The sequence below is a fragment of the Chelonia mydas genome, chromosome 1 (genome assembly GCF_015237465.2).
Source record: "Chelonia mydas isolate rCheMyd1 chromosome 1, rCheMyd1.pri.v2, whole genome shotgun sequence".
NCBI lineage: Eukaryota > Metazoa > Chordata > Testudines > Cheloniidae > Chelonia > Chelonia mydas.
In genome coordinates this window covers 187,837,347-187,851,342 of record NC_057849.1, presented here as the reverse complement: position 1 = coordinate 187,851,342, position 13,996 = coordinate 187,837,347, and positions in this window count along the sequence as shown.

The following is a 13,996-nucleotide window of genomic DNA, read 5'->3' as shown; positions in this document are numbered from 1 at the left end:
GCTAATAGTAGTGTTTTCTCTCTAGATATCAAGTAGCCCCTAATCCATAATATGACACTCCAGTAGCATCTATATATCTTAGGTACTTATATGGCCCTGTCACAGGGTGGCTGGCCCCTTCAAAAGAAGAGGGTCCAGGCTTCTTGATGACCAAGCAGGTGCATCCAGCTGGGGGCCTGGTGAGAGGCAGGGCGGCACTTGGCTTTGAAACTAAGGAGGGACTTGTAGAGAGAAGAAGGAGATGTGACAGCAAGGCAGCTCAGAGTAGGATGGGAAGGGAGGTTGGAGAAAGGGTTTGCCCTGAAATGCTGCATGGAAGCCCTTCTGGGAAAAGGTAGCTTGGGCAGAGACAGGAACTCAAACCAGTTGTGAGCTCCCAAAAATGGCCAGGAAAAAAACAGTCACAATTACCTAAATTACCAGCAGGGCAGTTATCTGAACTGTAAATGACTATAATTGTCCTAGAACGGGAGGACATTAATTTGGGCTGACTGGGAGTGGAGAGGGAAGGACTGAGATGTGCACCCAGAAAAAGATGATCAAAGGCCTGAAGATCGTGGTGCAGTGGAATGGGGTTGATCAAATAAATAAATACCTAACCTCAGAATTGGTGGAATGGCAAAAGCAGTCTGTGAAGTAATTATTAAGAAAGAAGCAAAGGGCATAACCCCAGATGTGGGCAGTGGGTCTATACCTGGGCCAACAGAGGGTGTGCGTGGACAGCCTTGGCCCCTGATAGGACACCATTATAGTTGTAACTGTTCAGCTCACAGTTTTTAGTGTATTTATCCTCCCTGTGAGGTAGGGAAGTGCTGTTATCCCCATTGTACTGATGGAGAACTCAGGCACAGAGGGCCTTGACCGAGGTCACGCAGAAAGTCTGTGCAGGGGTGGGTTATTGAACCCAGGTGTCCAAAGTCCCAGGGTAGCATCCTAAGCATTGGAATTTCCTCCTTCTCATGTGCGTCTTCTTGTCAAAGGATATTCTTTAGCAGATTCTGTCCAGATTTAGTGGCATTAAACTCTCCAACCATACATGAAAACCCAAAATAGGTGCAGAAAACAAATATTTCTTTTTGCAAAGGGAGATGCTCCCTTATTTGTGGCAGAGCTGTCCAGTATTCTGAGGGTGCTGTCAGTTCACCCCTCTGGAATTATGTACCTTCCCGACTTACCCTGTGGTTCTTTTTACAATTTAGAGTTAATAGATTTGTGCACTAAAATTTGGTACTACTGTTGTTCTGTCAGTGGAAAAAGGAAGTACTGACTTCTCTGAGCTAATTGCTTTTCAGTTCCCTGTGCCTTTAATCAGAGAGATGTCTCTTGTAACCATGTCGGAGCAACACTCTTGCTTTGTAAATAAGAAATTATTTTGTCTGTTCATATGATTGTTAACACCATTTACATTCTGCCATTTTGAACAAAGACATCATGTAAAGGTATTCACTCAATTGATTCATTTAAAATTATTCATTCGTTCATCATTTAAAAGTAACAGATTCAAGGTGCAACATGGAAAAAAACAGGAAAACAGGAACAACTGAAAAAGAGAATTGAAAAATCTGCTTCAGTCTTAAGTATGGAATAGTATGGTTATATATTTCACTATCTAGATAGGCCATATTTGGAACAAAGTCAAGTTTATATAGAAAAAACAAGGACAATTTCACAAATGCCACCAATATAATATTTAACCAGAAACTGACTATAACCAGTATAAAAAGAAACTGGAGATGAACTATCTGTAATTAAAAATGAAAATCAAATCTCCTCAAAGGCTGAGAGAACTCTGTTGCTTAACATCCTCCACACCCAGTAAGAAGACACTCCAAATCACTCATCAGGAAGGCAGGGATAATGTAAGAAAGGTATGGTAATGTCTGTCTTAAAAAGCAAACATGTAAAAGCACTTACTAGCTGAAAGAAAAACATCCTAGCAAGAAGAAGGTGTGAACTGCTGACTGGGAAATGCAGCACAGGATAGGAATTGGGTTCAACCTGCCTACGGTATTACTAGTTATCTGCCTCCCAGCTGATGGGTTTGAGCTAGTGAGCAGGCATCTGATGGTAGCATTGGGTGGAACTTCATCTAAGAGGGAGCCTGCTCCATTAGAGAGGGGAAAACTAGGGGCTATGAAAAACTTTGAGGAGGTTCTTCAAGGAAGCCTACAGTTTGGAGTGGGCCCAGCAGATCTCCCCTGCTCAGAGAGATCTGGGAAATGAGTGAGAGCAGGGGCATGGTGTCCCTGATACAAGGTAAAAGGGTAAAGAAACTTGAAAGGAATGGGATGGCTTTCGCAGGCACCTGAGGAGACCCAGGGTCAGTGATGTCTGGGGAAGAAGCTCTCCCTACCAACCAGCAGAAAAGGTCTGTCTGGAACTATTTGCAGTGAGAGGCAGGAGCAAATTGTGGAGGCAATTCTGAGACCCGGAGTGGCTTAATGGACTGCTGAGCCTGGAGAAGAAAGCTAGGGGACACCAATTGTTATTTTATGTTAATCAACAAGACACCCCAAAACGGGAGAGTAATTCAACAGCAACAGTTGTGGTGGTTTAACTGAAGAAAAGGGAGAAATTGAAACAACTCGAAGGTCTGACACTGGATTTGGTCAGACCTGGCTACACCCCTGTTGTAGGGGTGTGGAAGAAAGAGGGACAAGAGAGAGGGGCTCTTGGTGGTGGTTTTACTTTCAAAGCAGAATACACAGACATAATTCCTGAAAGGGTAGGAGACCATAACATCTACATCTACACTACTCTCAAGAACATTTAGAGACAGACAAAAGCCTTCCATGGAGCTGAGGAAAAAACCAGTGACATTACCATTCAATTTTAGAATTTCAAGAAAATGCCAGCATCTGAATTAATGTGAGATTGCAAGATAAGTATTGAGGACATCCATCTACATGCAATGCAGTGTCATAATAGAGTACAAAAGTCTGTGGCATAAACACATCATGAACAAATATCTGATCAAGCCAGTGACAGTGAATTAGTTCAGTTTGTAGAAGTAGTTTTATCTTGTAAGACCTTAATACAGAGACTTAAAAAAAAATATAGGCAATTATTTTCTATTGCCTTTCCAGGTCTTGTTAACATGGTATTTTTTCCACAGTACATAGACACATCCCCTTTTAAAATATTAACAGAACAGTAGCTTTATTCTGGTGTCCTGAAACATCCACCCCAGTGTTTCAAGAATTATAGAAAAGTCAATATTAATGGTCCAACAAACTGCTTGGACAACACTTTTAAAAACTCTGGGATGCAAGTTATCTGGACCTACTGATCTAAAAATGTCTAACTTTAATGACTGCTGTTTAACATTGTCTCGAGTTACCAGAGGAATGGAAAGTGTTTAATCAGCATCATGTAATATAACTACGTGATGTAGGTTTCCCCCCCGCCCCCAAATACAGGACAGAAATATTTATTGCTCATATCTGTCGCATCTGAATTATTAGTGGCAATTCTACCATTTCCATCTAGGAATTGACTCAATACCATTATGTGGGCTCTTTTTGTTACTAATATTCTTTAAAAATACAGGAGGGAGACAGATGAAAAATCAAGCTAAAGAAACCTCCTCCAAACTGTCTGTAAAGTGACACTGAAGGCTGAGGAGACTGTGCTCTGTGCTGTTCACCCCAGCTACTCCCTCTTCCAGGCTCCAGTGAGAGGTGACTTGCGTTCTCTTTCGTCCCATGTTTGGCTCAGGTGCAGGATCGGTTTCGTGGGTAACTGAGGCCTACCAGGTAATGGCCACATTCAGCTTCTCGTTTGGGAAACTAAGTTCATGTGCTGTTTTGGGTCCGTGACCCCTTTTGGTTTCTGTTTCAAATATTTATAAATGACTAGCATGTAAGGAAGAAAGAAAGTCCTGTCCCTAGGGTTGAGGCATGCTGGCTGACTCTGAGCCATATGGGTAGGAATTCTGTCTTGCTTCTTGGGGTCCCCAGAACTGAGAGTCAGATTGTTAACCCTTCGCCTTAACAAGAGAAACTTGCGTGTGCTTAATGGGATGTCGGCTCCCTGACAGCACCAGTCTGTGAGCCACTCAAACAATCTCCTCAGTGCTTTGCCAGCCTACACTTTTGCCTTACAGGTAACGCTAGGTATACTTTAGCCCATAGGCGCCGGCTTTCTCATGCGCCGGGGGATGCTAGACCCCCCCGCTGTACCCCAGCCCATCCCTGCCCCCCCCCACTCCACCCGTTCCCCCAAGGCACTGCCCCTGCCCCACCTCTTCCTGCCCCATTCCGCCCCCTCCCCAGAGCACCACGCCTTACCCCTTCCCCACCACCCGCACCTCCTGCATGCCGCGGAACAGCGGATAGCATTGGGCAGGAGGCGCTGGGGGGAGGGGGGACAGATGGGGGGGCTGCCAATGGGTGTTCAGCACCCACCATTTTTTTTTCTTGGCTGCTTTTCCAGCCCCGGATCACCCATAGTCATGCCTATGGCCCAGCCCAGCTCCTCTGAAATCATCCCTGTGTGGTATCCAGCCTGTCACTGGACACTCACAGAAAGCACCAGGTTTGCTGTGCCCAAGAGAACAGTGTACACACAGTATGACTGGGACAACTCAGGATCCGGTCCTTGATAACATCTCAGCACTGAGGTTAGTTATAAGTGAAAACAAGCCTACATTTATTATCAAAGGCTAAAATTTAAGAGCTACTGAGTAAGGATAATAGGAACAACAGGTCACATATAAAACAAAAGTATAACTCAGAATCAGTGCACTACTGCACAAGGGCTTTAACCTTTAACAACCAGGCTTAGCCTGTTTATGATGGCCTAACACAGCTCTGCAAGGAGCATGAGGCTTTTCCTATTTTAGCCATCTATCTGTAAGTACCAAGGTGGTACGTTTTTCCAGCATAGGAATGAAGGGTCAGGCCACTGAGGAGTTGCAAGGGCAGTTTGAGGAGCAGAGGCTGAAAGAATGTGTTTCTTGAGGCTCTGAGCAATGGGATTGGGGATCGTGGGCATGGAGATTTCTAATACAAGAAGGGGAGAGTGAGGTCTATGGTGCGGTGGTGTCAAGTTTCTGAGTTGTGGGAGGGCGGTATGTTAAGATCTGGGGCTCAGAGTGTCCGGGAAGGCGGCATTCTATAAGGCCCTTGTCTTTCTTAGGAGAAAAGATGTGTTCTTACCTAGTGTGAGCTAACACGTGATCTCCTAGCAAGGACAAGGCGGTTTGTAGTTTTTGCACATCACATAAACACTAAGCTCCCACCCCCAGTTTGCTAATGCATGTGGAAACTATACACTGCCTTGTTTTTGCTAGAATTTTACCTCATGTTAGTTACCAAGTGTTAGCTAACACCAGGTAAGGTCCACACAAAGGCCATGTCTACACTTACCAGAGCTCAACGCTGCAGCAATCAATGCACCAGGGGTTGATTTTAGTGGATCTAGTGAAGACCCGCTAAATCGACTGCAGATTGCTTTCCCGTAGACTCCGGTACTCCACCAGATCGAGAAGCGTAAGGTAAGTCAATGCGGGAGTGTCTCCCTTTGACACAACGTGGTGTAGACACCACAATAAGTCGACCTAAGCTATGTCGACTCCAGCCATGTTATTCACGTAGCTGGAGTTGCATAACTGAGGTCGACTTATCCCCGTAGTGTAGACAAGGCCTAAGAGACGGGTGGTGGGGAAGCAGGGAAGGGTGGCTCCAGGAACATCATGGAAGGGCTGGATTTCCAGCACTGCGTGTTTTCTGAGCTAGGGCAGCGAAAGCTGACAGTTGGGTTTGTGGAAGAAGGGTTCGTGCATTCAGGGCTGCCAAATGGCACACACACCTGCTCACACAGCCCTGCAATGCTCATGCGCTCAAGCTGGGCTGCAGGAATGAGCTGCAGTTGCTGCTGCTAACTGCAAGAGGTCTCTTTGGAGCCAGCTCTACACTTAGCTAAGCAGTTATGTTTCTTCTCTGTTGCCCTTCTCACTGCCCCACTGTTGGATCACAGTGGTGAAGGAGAAGCTGAGCAGAGGAGAAACATCAGGAGACTGTTTAATACTGAACTGACTTGAAAGAAAATGTTTCAGGTAAGTGCAAGAAACTGATATATTTTGGTTTTCCTGATGGAAAATCAATATTTATGACAACACTTACATTTTCCCATGGAAAAAAATCTGATTTTACACAAACTGCATTTTCCATTAAAGTCATTTTGCTGGAAAATTCCTGGCCAGCTCTAACCATTTGCACTAAATGCCACACATGAGACTGCAAAATGTGGCCACTAGGCATAGCAGCCACAGGAATGTTTGCAATGGTGAAGGCATTCATGTTGGCAGGGAGAAGATATCCAAGAGACAATCATTTCATTAAGTGATCCACACTGTATACAAGTGTGAAATATCAGTAAATAATAGACTGTTTTGCACTGGGCCATCTGGGGATCAAATCACCTCAAAGAAGTGTAGGGAAGGGCTGAATCTACTCATGGGAGGGCCGAATCTACTCATGGGAGGGCCAGAGGGGTGTTGGCAGAATAAGCGTCTATAGATGTGTTTGGAAACAGGTGTTGGTGAAGGGGGGAATGACATTTTATAGATAGTTTGCTCTGGTGAAGGTCCCAGGCTGGTGCAGCTGATTAATGACTGATAATCCCATTCCACTCCCTCTTTAGTGACAGAGCCTGCTAACAAGTGTTGGCTACAATTACAGCAGATCAAAGTAGCGGATGATGAGCTGGGTTGGGAGTGTGCCCCTGACTGGATAAACACTGGTAATCTTGTAGGAGTGGAACTGGAGGTCAGTGTTAGTGTTAAATGTCTTCTGATTAGTCACTAAAGAATATGAAAAAGGTGCTAAACCCAAAGTTTTTCTCATGGAAAGAGAAACTTTGCCTGTAGGTTAAGGAAAGAAAAATATTAAGCAGGAATAAACCTGCTCGGTGATGTGTTTGCAGAGAGTTTGGTGGCCTGAATGCTGGCTGGTTTCAGAGTAGCAGCCGAGTGAGCTGTAGCTCACGAAAGCTTATGCTCAAATAAATTGGTTAGTCTCTAAGGTGCCACTAGTCCTCCTTTTCTTTTTGTGAATTCTGACTGTCAGCTCTGGGGATTCTGCTTGCTTGGAGCTCCAGTCATAGGTGAGTAGGAGTTTCACTGTATCCTCACACTCGTATCCAGATGCATGAGGGGGATCACTAGGTGATTCAGCCCCAGAGAGAGCTGAGAATAAGGGACATAAAACAAGGGGAATGGGGAGGAGAGAATGGACATGGAGAGTCCTATCAGGCAAGCAGAGAGGGAGGGGTAATGAGGTGGAGATAGAGAGAGGGCTCACAGTTCAGAATTGATTTTTCATGTTAGCTGCTGATAATTGTCTACATTCTTGCTTTTTAATCAGAAAAAGCAAATGAATTTTAAATTTCCCAGCACTTACAGATCAGATTTCCTGCTGTGTTTAGCTAATGAGATGGCATTAGAGAGTTCCAGCAGGAAATAGGTATCCTCTGAGATACAAATAAAACTGGGGTCAATAGTTAATTCCTTCCCATTTATGTCCTTGCTCTGTGCAAGTTCTGCCTGAGTAATTATAAGAAAATAGCTGTGGCATTACTCACTTAAAAAAAGGGGGGGAGGCTTTTGCACAGTTGAAGAGTAATACAAATATTTCCATGGTTTTTTTAAAAAAAATATTTACTGCAGAAAGAGAGAGGAGGATTGGACACAGAGAAAATGATTTATGGGAAAATGGGAAAACCTTCCATATTTGGAGAGTGAAAAGCATGGGACTGTTTCACTTGGAGATGAAATAAATACGAGAGACGGTCAGTGGCGTAGGGAATAAGGAATAGTATGGCAATCCAGTGCTTTTTTTTTTTTTTTTTGGTCCCCTCCTAATGCAAAAACAGAGAGAGAGTCAATAAAAATGAAAAGCTGCAGTTTGAACACTGATAAAAGGAAACCCCTTTTCACATACAGCGCAATTAACTTGTGGGATGCAGTGTCACAAAATGTCACTGAGGCCAAGGGCTTGGTGGAGTTACAGAAGAGCAGGATGTTTATATGGATAATAAGAAAATCGTTAATCATTTTAGTTTGGTACCGTTGTAAAGTGTGAAATGGATATAAACTCTTCTGCTTCTCAGCATACGCCAACCTCTAACTGAAGTTACAAAGAAACTTCCACTATGGGCAGGTTGTTCTGTAGTTGCCTTCTTGAGGTTTCTTTCACTTTCCTCTGCAACATCTGCTACTGGTCACTGTCAGAGAAGGGATACTGGACTACATGGACCCTCAGGTCTGACCCAATTCTTATGTACCTAATGATATGTTTTTTAATACATGAACAGTCCCCTACTGTGTTTGCAGCCCCAACATATCCTCAAACATTGTAGCCTTTGGTTAGGGGATGAGATCCAGAAAGTCAAAATAATTAGATGTGAAACAGAGCAATCTATTCTCATGTCCAAGCTGAGTGAAATGCAAAAATGAATGGCAAAAATAAGAAAAATTTTCTTGATTATTGAAAACTGCTCAATTTTATAGTGTTGTCATGAACTTGGTTTTTTTCCCTCATTAGGGATGACAGGGAGAGGCCACGTACTGTAGCTCTAGGGTAGATGCCAGGGCCGGCTCCAGGCACCAGCTTTTCAAGCAGGTGCTTGGGGTGGTATTCGGAATGGGGTGGCAGCCCATATCCCACGGGGGCAATTCGGTGGCAGCTCCGCTCTTCCGGGCGCGGCGGTGGCGACTGCTTGGGGCGGCAAAATTGGTAGCGCCGCCCCTGCTAGATGCAGTGAGATTGTCATAGAATGCAGAGGGCTGGTAACATAGAAAAAAACAAAATCTACTCTCCTCCCTGGTTAATGGGTAGTTCTCTGGGAAAATAGGCACCAAGGGATCAATATTGGGTTCATCAGGGCTCAGTCCAAAGAGATCTCCTCCAGGATCCTTGCTGAGTTAATTTTGGAGCCAAAAGCAGGTCTGCTCCAAACTTTGCTGGTTTCTCCTCTCCACTCAGTTTCCAGGCTCCATCGATAGGAGATCGAAGATGCCCTTTCCTCCTATGCTGTAGCTCAGATACGGGATCCATTTTGCTGAGTGATTCAGACCCAGCTGGGTCTAAGTGCTCTTTTGGGAAACTGAATTTACTTGAATTGTTCTTTGGGTCTGTGATCCCCTTTGAGGTTTTGTTTATGTAAGCAGTGTCAGGATGAGCTCCACCCTGACATCTGGTGGTGAGGTGTGGCAAGTTGTGAAAAAAAAAACTTCAGGGGCTGATCTCATTTGCATAGGCACACCCACCCTGCCTAGACTGAGGCCATAGCTGCCCAAATGGTCACTTCGGCTGCTGTGGGATCCCCAGTGTCTCTGTTATTGGGGCAGGAAGAATAAATTGTTATTACCCTGATTAGGGGAACTGTGCTTGGAACTGTACTTGGCCTTTTGCTATGATGGAGGGACTCACCATCAACTAAGTAGCACTCGCTAGGCAAGGGTCATGGGTTCCAAAACTGTGTGAATGGAGAGAGACTTGAGACAGGTATTAGTACCTGGTGGTGTGGGCCCCTTTGTGAGGGCCTGAAGCACCAATTGCACCTCTGTCTCTCTCCACTGTAGAATGTCAGAGCTAATTTTGGGTCTATTAAGAGTCTTGCTACAGGTACTGTGCTGCATTCACTTTGGCCTTATGGTGCACCAGCACTAAGGCCCCCACTACTATGAGCTGAAATCACTGAGAGCTGAAATCACTGAGAGCTGAAATCACTGAGCACTGTGTCAAGTAGTGGGGAGCCGGAAGATCTAGACTGCAGTGGTGCTGTTCGTGAGACGGTGAGCTGTGCAGAGCGGAGCCGTTCGTGAGACAGCGAGCTGAGCAGAGCTGTTTGTGAGACAGCGAGCTGTGCCGAGCAGAGCCGGTCGTGGTGGAGCGGAGCCGTCCGTGAGACAGCGGTGTGTTCGTGAGACGGCGAGCTGTGCAGAGCAGAGCCGTTCGTGAGACGGCGAGCTGTGCAGAGCAGAGCCGTTCGTGAGACGGCGAGCTGTGCAGAGCAGAGCCGTTCGTGAGACGGCGAGCTGAGCAGAGCGGAGCCGTTCGTGAGACGGCGAGCTGAGCAGAGCGGAGCCGTTCGTGAGACGGCGAGCTGAGCAGAGCGGAGCCGTTCGTGAGACGGCGAGCTGAGCAGAGCGGAGCCGTTCGTGAGACGGCGAGCTGTGCAGAGCGGAGCCGTTCGTGAGACGGCGAGCTGTGCAGAGCAGAGCCGTTCGTGAGACGGCGAGCTGTGCAGAGCGGAGCCGTTCGTGAGACGGCGAGCTGAGCAGAGCTGTTCGTGAGACGGCGAGCTGTGCAGAGCAGAGCCGGTCGTGGTGGAGCGGAGCCGTCCGTGAGACAGCGGTGTGTTCGTGAGACGGCGAGCTGAGCAGAGCTGTTCGTGAGACGGCAAGCTGTGCAGAGCGGAGCCGTTCGTGAGACGGCGAGCTGTGCAGAGCGGAGCCGGTCGTGGTGGAGCGGAGCCGTTTGTGAGACAGCGGCATGTTCGTGAGACGGCGAGCTGTGCAAAGCGGAGCCGGTCGTGGTGGAGCAGAGCCGTTCGTGAGACAGCGTAGCAGAGCAGAGCCCTGTGGGGCAGTCAGCTTCAGGACACGTAAGGTGCCCCTTACCCCTTTCCCCCCCACACAGGCACATTTTAGCCAGATTGGGGGAGTAACACTATGCAGATGAACTTTTGAACTCTGGGGCTGGACCTTTTGGACTTTGGGTGATTTGTGGATTGCTGGACTCAAGAGACGTTTGGGTGCTGGGACTCAAGAACCCGAGGGAAAGGGGCATGCCCCAATTTGCTTGGGGTGGTTTTTTTTGCTCATGGGTTGTGTTATGAATCCTGTTGGTGGTGTTTCCCCAACATAATGCCACATTGTTTCTCTCTGTTATTAAAAGGCTTTTTGCTACACTCAGACTATGTGCTTGCGAGAGGGGAAGTATTGCCTCTTGGAGGCGCCCAGGGGGGTGGTATATATTTGTCCCAGGTCACTGGGTGGGGGCTCGAGCCGGTTTGCATTGTGTTATTGGAATGGATCCCCTAGATATTGAACCCGGCCCTTGTTGCTGCCAGCTCTGATGGGCAGAAGGGTTACATTTAAAATAAGAACATTAACTAAGGGAGGGTAAGGAAGAAAGTTGACAGTTGAGATTTCTTTCATAACTGTGGTGTGAGTGAATGGACACACTTGATCATTCAGTTCCTCTCTCTGTGCTTCCTTAACTGCTCTGTGCCTCTCTCTCAGCTTCTTTCATTAGCAGCATTTCTCCCTTCAGAGGAGGGGAAGTGCGAGAGAGATTGACAGAAGGAGAGAGCTTCAGGGAGCTGCAGACATCAAGTCTGTGCTGGGAACAGCCACACACGAGTCTCTTTACAGCTCGTTTGGCTGCAGAACCTTTGCTGTTGTGTCACGGTCTGAACATTCTGACCCAGCGGTTCTCACTCTCTGATCCACGCATCCCTGGCCATTCGTGTTGTGACATGCTGCTGTCTCTTTCTTGTTTCATCTGTTTTTCAAAGTAACTAGCGTCATTTGTTTTTCTTTTTAAGAGAGAAGGAGATCTTGGACACGTGCAAGCAAAAGGAAACAAGGAACAGTCAGCATAGCTTCTCCATTAGGTATTTTCACAGCGCTGACTGAGTATACTGGTGCATGGCCACTAGATTGCATTAGTTGTCACCATCCTTTGGAGCCCACATGCTATCAAGCCAGATGACTCTGGGCAGCATCCAGTCACTGGCTCTACCTCTGCATCTCCAAGGCCTGCTCCTGGATGCAGAACTCTCTACCTGGCTTGCTTCCTTGGGATGTGGCCTTAGGCCCTGAAACCAGTGATAACTCTCCCAAATCTCCTCAGTCATTTTGTTCACTCTCCCACACTTCACCCGCGTGAACGCTCTGATTTAGAGTTTAATTCTTTGGGGACTGTAATGGGGCTTACAAATGATATACTGAGCATAGACAGAGGGAAAGGAGAGTCTCTCCTGTTTACCAGCAAGCAGCTTGATCACAGCCCCATACAGCTGCCAGTCATGGAGGCAGGCACCACAGCTGCAGCCAACAGAGGAAACAAGGCCTGCTAGAAAGGGGAGAGTACAGAGAAGGAAAGGGAGGCAGAAAGGCCTGAGACAGCAAAGGGGTGTGACTGCCCTGCACCAGGCTACCTCCAGGAAACTAGCCATAAGACTGCAAGCCCATAAAGTGAAGGACTAACAGGTTTAATTGGAGGTGAGAGTTCAGGACCTGGGCTGACAAAGAACAAACTAAGGAGGGTCAATCAGGAGCAGCTGAGGCCCCTCCAGAGACCATCCCAAGAAGTGGTGACAGGGACACATGGCAGGTAAAATAAGGAACATAAGCTCTGCAAAGCAACTATAGTTGTCAACAGCACAGAGTTACCGATCAAGGCAAAACAATAAAGCCTGAACATAATTTTATACTTTCCCTGCCCTCTTGTCATTCCTGAGAGTCACTGGGAGTGTTGGTCAATGTCTTTGGGGGGGGGGGGGGGAACAGAGCCCCTCCTGCCTCCATTCCTCCAGCTGTGTCTTCTGTTTCTGATGGTGAACTAGCTGTCTTGGTTGCTCACAGAGCTTGTTATTTTTAAAAGCAGGCTCTGACACTTTTTCTGTCTCTCTGCTTCCACTGAGGGTTTTCCATGCTCCAACCTCCATGTGGGGGATTACTGGGAAAAGAGGCATTAAAAGTCAATGGGTCTGTCAGTAGCAATGAGGATAAAACAATGCGCTTTTGATGGCCCTGTTTCAGCTTCTCAGACACAGTCTGTTCCTGCTACATAATAGATTCTAATCCGCACTGATGGTTACAAGTACAAATAATGTTCATAAAACCAAATGGAATTCATAACTGGCCATGGCCATATCCCTCAAACTGTCGCATGGATCACTACTGTTTAGCTTGGGAAGAATCCAGGATATAAGTCTGAGTTTAGAGAAAACCAGAAATGAGAACTCCGAGACCTGTGAACTGACCCATGGCTCCCTACGGGATATTAACTACAAGACACGCTGCACTGGGACACTTCCTAACGCCATGCCAGTCCTGGACTCTGTGTATAGCAGGCCTGGCCCAGCCAAGCAGATGCACCACAGATGCTGAGGTAAAGACTGGGGCTCCCCTGCGGCCACCCTGATCCTCTCTGGGGAGAGGGGCTGTCTGCTGTTGCTTCTTGAGTTTGGAACTGGGGGCCCCATGCTGTTGTCGCTACCTCTGTGGGAGGAGAGGAGACCTTCACGCTCTGGGTAGGCGCATGGGGCAAGGCTATAGTGGAACTATCATTGACCCCATATCATGGGTGTACTTAGGGCCCCCAATAATTTTAATTCAGAGGCTAATCAGCTCTGTCTTTAAACAGTGTCAAGGGACAGGTCAAATAGTACTTGTGACTAAGGCAGACCATCAAGCAAAACACCTGTCCCCACCCACTCTCTTGATGCCCTCAGTCAGCACAGCTAAGTACAGTTCTACTGCCCTTTACTCATACAATAAGAATAACAACATTTCATTAACACCCCCCACCCCCTGCATTCAAGTGATTTGTAACCCAACTCCAGCCAAAATCTATCACTTGGGCAACAGAGCTCTGTTTGCTGGATACCTAGGTAGATTAGGAGTGAATGTAAATACAATCTGGTCATGAAGCCTTTCCCCCAGCTCATCACTAGCTGTCAGGGAGAGCTCATTTAGACTTTGCTTACAATTCATAATTTGAAATTATTAGGTTAGCAAACATCTCCAAAATGACTGCACTGACATTGTCATAAAAAACAACAGCTGTATAAGGAAGCTAGTCTATGTTCGTACTTTTCAAATCTATTATACTTTTTTCAGATACACCTATTTTATCATAAACTTTATATGCTTTTAAAGTGTGTATTAATGTTTCCATTTCAATTCAAATTTCCAAACAATCACTAAATTGGAAACACTGCATGTAACTAGTTCACAAAACTGGGGTGGAGGCCAGAG